A 6,229-nucleotide genomic window follows, 5' to 3' on the forward strand; every position below is an offset into this window, starting at 1 on the left:
CTCCCCTTGATGCCTTTTAATCCTCCTTAGTAAGGCCAAGGAATTCTCACTCTCACTAATGGGCAGACTGGGTGTCTCAGCCCAGGTGCTGGAGACATCCACATTGCACAGGGCGTGTGCATGTGTACACATAACAGACCACGCTCAATCAGCTGTTTACTGGGCTTGTGTCTGCTGCTGACGGATTGACTCATGCTGCTGAGAACAGTGTGCACAGCACTTCCCTCTCCCCCAGGGGCAGACCCACCCCCAAGTCAGTATCAGTCATGCCTACAGACCTGCCAAGGACAGGACGGCTGGATCACATGCAGGCTGCCCCTGCCTCAACCCCCCTGAGTGGGATGAGGTAGACGAAAGGTGAAAGCCATCAATTAAAAGTGATCAGCAAAGGCCAGGGTGTAGATGCAAGTCAAAGCACAAGATATGTGTGCCTGAAGAGCCATATGCAAGTACAAGACAGCTGTCTTGTGGTAGCTAAAATTATGGTGTCATTTGATACTCTTGAAGTGCTTATCCTTGCAAACACTGTGTTTTAACAGGAGTGCACACATACCCACTTTTACAGAGACAGTTTGCAAGCAGTTTGCAAGCAATGTTCACCCCACATTTTCACATCTAAAACCTTGTTTTCAATGGTTTCAATCTCTTGCCAAACTTCAGGCCTGAAACCTAATGTGCCAGTCCTCCACAGCTACTTCTCTGTGACAAATGTGGCTGGAAACCAGCTTGCTCCTAGAGGGATCACTGAAGAGAGGTCCCAGAGCATACAGCTTGTCCCAGTGAGAAGCCAAGCTCCATGACACTAGAGTCTGGGAGCCATAGGCACTTAGGAGTGAAGCCATACAAGTATGGACTGCCCCAGAATTGGTCAGAGACTCTGATCCTCTGTGTGAGTGCCTGGTTTAGTTCCTGCCTCAGTAAGACAGAACTGGCAAAGGCAGATCTTCCACATGGAAGTGAGTGGAGAGGGAGCGATTCCTACTAGCTGAAGAGTTGGCATGTCTAGAAATAATAAATATTAACTAAATTGAAATTATATTCATCAGCTATTAAGACTGAAACAGGCTCAGAGGAACCCATAAGTTATGGTGTCTGCCGTGACACACCGTGCAAGTGGGACATAGCCCATGGACATTCTAGGGCCAGGTCTCTCATGCGAGGACAGTGACCATATCGTCAGCCCTTGACAATCTCAGCAAGACAATGGCACAGAGCTCTGCTGGGATGATTTCTGCCACAAAAGACCTTAGCAGCTCCCTGTAAGGAACGACTAATTTTGACCTATTTTGACTCATTCCTGACACAAGAGGGTTTAATTGTCTGGAGGTTTTATTCATCACCTTTTACAGCTCAAAGACTGTAAGACTTCAGAAGGGTAGAAGGGTGTCTCATGTGTCTGCATGTGCCTGTACTCACAGACACGCACACCCAGATAAAAAACTTGGAGATTTGCTTTTCTGAGCGATTAGCACAGACAGCTCAAAGCTTTGCATGATCAAGACAAGGCTGGGTAGCCCCAGAATACACTCAGCACCCTATATCCAACCTATGTGACTAGAAGCAACAGCCCAGATTCAGCTCAAGTATTGTGTGATTTGGTAAGTGGCCCAAGACAGCAAAAAAAAGGATTTCTTTATGTTATATTTAAAGAGGTTAAAGCTCATATTCTTTTGACAGTCAGTTCTTTAGTACAAGCAGTACTTTGTCCAAGAAATGATGCAGTACTGAAAAAGCAACAACCTTTCTTGAAAATGCAAAAGCCCACTGTCTGCTTTGCTAGCATGGCTTCAGCAATGCTGACCAGCACATCCTCCAAGTATACATCTTGGTCCATTACTGCCAAGTAAAGAAAAATACTCCAGGGTTTTGTTCTGCCTGTGCCTTTTGCATCTTTGATACAAGGGGTTGTAGTATGATCAGTACGAACATATGTTCATGGCTGTGGATGTCAGGTTCTTTGTAACAGACATATTCTCTTACCTGATGGAGCAAAGTAGGGCAGAGAGCCAAAAAACAACAGGTGAGCTGATAGAGCATGGAAAGGTCTTACCAGTGCCACCAGCCAGTTTGGTGGAGTATGGCACACCACGCTGCTCTACCGTCTCATGGTCTTCCCTGTTGAGATGGGGACTACAAGTCATGTTTCTAATGAATAAACAACAGGTAGCACCTGGCTGTTATTTCCCTGTCCTTTTCTTTAGCAGCTAGATGTCAAAACCTGATGCAGAAAAGCAAAGACAGTGGAATACATTCATGTGTGCTGAGCACCTATCTCTTGTCTCTGATTAAGGTTAAATTCATATTGTCTGCTCCCTCCCAGTGGGGACAAGAACATTATTTCTTTCTTCTCCCCAGTGACCACTGAAAAATGTCAAAATACAGATTTTTCTAAGCCTCTGTCTCTGACAACTGGCTGGAAAGTAACCAAATGTTTCAGAAGTTATCATGAAGAAAGACAAACTACTCCTTTGTCTGATCAGGTATGTCTTGGGTCTGTGTGAAAAGTGGAGAAAATCCTATACCCAGTGAGACAATCTGAGCAATTGTATTTGGAGCTGTGCCCACTCAAGCAATACATGGGCCAGGGAAATAATTACAGAGCCCTGCATCCCTCCATCACCCTGTGAGGGAGGTAATTACAGCAGGGAGTAAGCGCAGCAGACAGGAAACGATTGTTCTTGTGTGCTTGGATTGCAGTCTCCTGCCTGACAGATCTCACCTGCTGCCAGGGAGGAAAATGGGTTTGGAGGCTATTTGAGCACCTAAGCATGTCGTGAAGTGTCCAGTGGGATTTTTCAGGTGTATGTCTATGTCAGCCTGACACAGCTGCATGGAGGTTGCACGAAAGCTGGATGGAGGAATTGTACATAATCTTGTGTGTGCCTGAAAGAGAGCAGGTACACAGTGAAGCTCTTTCACACCAGAACAGGTCTATGATAATGAATGCTTTTTTTTACAGGAGGGAAAGAAATGTGTGCCACAGTATTGCACCCTTTCCTAAAAAAATGTGGGGAGAAAAAGAGGATTCAGACAAAAAGACCTTGCAGGATTATAACCCTGCCCACCTCCCCCAAGCAGAAATCTTGACAGACCCTGATAAAGCATCTGATAGGTTTAATGATAAACTTGACAAGACAAAAAAGATATATTTTTAAAGTTCTTTCTCTTATTTATAAAGCTTCAGACTTGCCTACAATCTACAAAGCTAAAAACTTCTGTGAAAATAAAATCGGAGATACCCACATGACTCCAGGGGGTAGAGATTCATGAAAAAAATAATGAGGTTTTTTTAATCAGACACAGTTTCTGGAGGAGAGTTTACTGGTGAAAGGCATAATTTACATTTTTTTCTGTAAAGGCTTCCCTGCAAACTCCACAAAACCTCCTCTGACTAAGCTCTTTGGACTCAGCTATCAGCTGTTAGAAAAGCAGCTAATCCAAAAACTTGCCAGCCAAAAAACTCATATGCCCCATTAGTAGAAAAGTAGAAAATTGTTGAATAAACAGTGTCTGCTGTTAAAAATCAGAGTACTCAGAGATGTCATCCCTCCTGAGAGGTTACACTAATGTCCTGGCTTCTGGACAGGTCACCTGAATGGATGACACATGCAAAGCCCCTGTATTTTAGCTGCGATGCCTCAGGTGAGAGAGGGTGGACATGGACACCACAGCGTGATGCCAGTGTGACCAGGAGGACACCTTGTGCCTGTGAGGCAATGGAACTCACATCCTGATCTCACAGTCCAAAGAAGAAAGCATGATGGAAGATGGGACACATGGCCCAGTCCTGACAGTGATTTACATGTAGCTGGGAGGAGAGCAGGACTGGGCAACCACAAGCAGCGGGTATAAGTCTCTTGTGGGAAGGAAAACACAAATAAACCTAGAAGGAATTAAATTAACAAACATACAACACAGTGGTGTCCTTGGGCTCTCTGTTTTGCTAAAGGATGGTGAAAAGCAGCAACTCTCAGCATTGCTTAAGATAGGCAGATCACCAGGCAATGCCTTACTTGCGAAAACTGGATATCCCAATGGAAAGAACACTTTATGCTTTCATAGAGTGCAATCCTGCTCCTCCCTGCTGACTCAGCTAAATCTAATATACATCTTCATTTCCACCATGCAGGCGGATCCTGCACAGCTGTATTGTTTGATACAGATGGTCTTCAAGGAGCCCTAACACAGCAAGAGTCTTGGTGTAAACAGTAAGTCCCACACATAGCAGAAACAGTATCTGCAGGAAGCACACTGCCTTCATGGAGCATGATCAAATCATTTGGTTTGTAAAGAGCACCTCTGAAACATTACAGTGTCCATCCATGTATAATTCTTTTACATCATGTCGTGGGCATATGCAGCATAAATGTGCTGCCAAGTGATGCAGGAATAAACTGAGAGCACCTGTCCCTTTGGAATGAGCTGTACTGTAAATACATATTCTGCAAATCTGGCCTTCATCCACAGAAGCATTGCATACCTGGAGCAGATCAGGTTTATAAAAAAAAGTTCACCAGAAGTGCTGTATTCTGGAACAAAGAATCCAAACTCTGAAGTTCCTTCATGTTACAATTTTTTCTCAGACTGGACCTTTTTGGTAGAACTATTCAGGAGACTTTTGAAAACACAAAATTTCAAGAGCTCAAGCAACTGCAAAAAAACATTTGAACACAAGTTCCAGTAGCTGATCTTTAGTTATAGTTCTGCCTTTTGATAAAAGATGGGGAATGTTAGACTACCCTTTTGAATTAACAATAGATCTCAAATGTTATTCAGGAGTTTAAATTAAAAGACCTTCATAAATAGAAATCACATAGTAACAGGGCATAAGGTTTTGCTACCTCTCATATAAAACATCATTCTGAACGGTTTATGTGTCAAAGCATGAGTGGATACCACTGTCAGTAATACTTAGCTGGGTGCAGGGGTTTGGTGGTTTATACCAGCTACCTCAACTAGTTCTCAGCCATGTAAGATTTTGGCTTAATTTTAATTTCATTTTTTACAGTAAAATGCCAGTATGTTGGATGTGGGATTTTGCAGAAGAACCACTTTCAGTGAACGCACACAGATTTTCAGGGCTCTAATGGACCTGCTGAAGGAGGAGGCAGGCAGCAAAGGAACCTGCCAGGAACTCAGGGGCCAGTGCAGCACTGGGACAAGATGGACCATATTTCTACAAGAGATTTGGAAATTAGTCCTCAGCTGATTCAGCTTTTTTTGGGCAGAGACCTAAGAGAAGAGATGGGAGGAAAGGAGCATATAGAGGTGGCAGCATTATTATCACTTTTTAGTAAGGAGAGATGATTATATTTCTACTTCCGATACAAAAACAAGATGCAGAAATCAAAATTCCCAAGAAACACAGTATTTCCTCCTCACTGGATTTAGCTACAGCTTGTCTTGGAACTAAGAAAGATTCATTTACTGTCTCTCAACTTAATAAAAGCAAAGCACCTGCCTGACCTTTCTTGCTGACAGCTCCTTGGTTTAGGCAGCCACATTCAGCTGTACTCCACCATTGTTCTGAACTAAACAACAAGTTTCCATTTTCCAGTGCCGAAATCCTTCAACACAATATCATCATCTTTCCCTGTGTTCGTGTGGCCTTTTCCACCCCCTGTATTCTCCTAATGAAGACATAGGGTCTGACAGATTCACACTGGCCCGTGGGACTGGAGCTAATGTGGATGCCCTGGCCTTTGCACACTGGCTCTCAACACACTTAGCTTCTCAGCCATACTGCTTTTTAGTGCTTAATTATGTTGTTTGTTTTGCATTTATTGGACTGTGCTGTGCTTTCATTGCTTAGATAAAACTAGCTCACAATCCCTAGGGCTCCTGAAGGAACACTACTGCTGGAAGTTAATGAAAGCACTATTTATCCCAGCACAGAGCAAACACACTGCTAATGGTGACAAACTCTCAGCCCTACCTTGGTGAAAGCATTGGTGAAAAACCCTGCCCAGTCCATGTATGTGAAGAGATGTGGCCATTGATACTTTTGGCACATTGCTTTGTCTGAAAGACCAAATGGCAGGATATTGAAGTGTGCACACATCCCAGCCAGTGCTGTACTTTCTAATGTCATCATCATCAGGCAAATCCCTTGACCCAAACTTGAGAAATCAATAGCACTCAAACAAAGAAAACTTGTTATTTAGCACTGTACAAACTCTAATTGTCTCAGATGCTTCCAAGTTCAATGACAGACACTTCATTTAAAGAA

This window comes from Acanthisitta chloris, unplaced genomic scaffold (genome assembly GCF_000695815.1).
Source record: "Acanthisitta chloris isolate BGI_N310 unplaced genomic scaffold, ASM69581v1 scaffold24901, whole genome shotgun sequence".
Lineage (NCBI taxonomy): Eukaryota > Metazoa > Chordata > Aves > Passeriformes > Acanthisittidae > Acanthisitta > Acanthisitta chloris.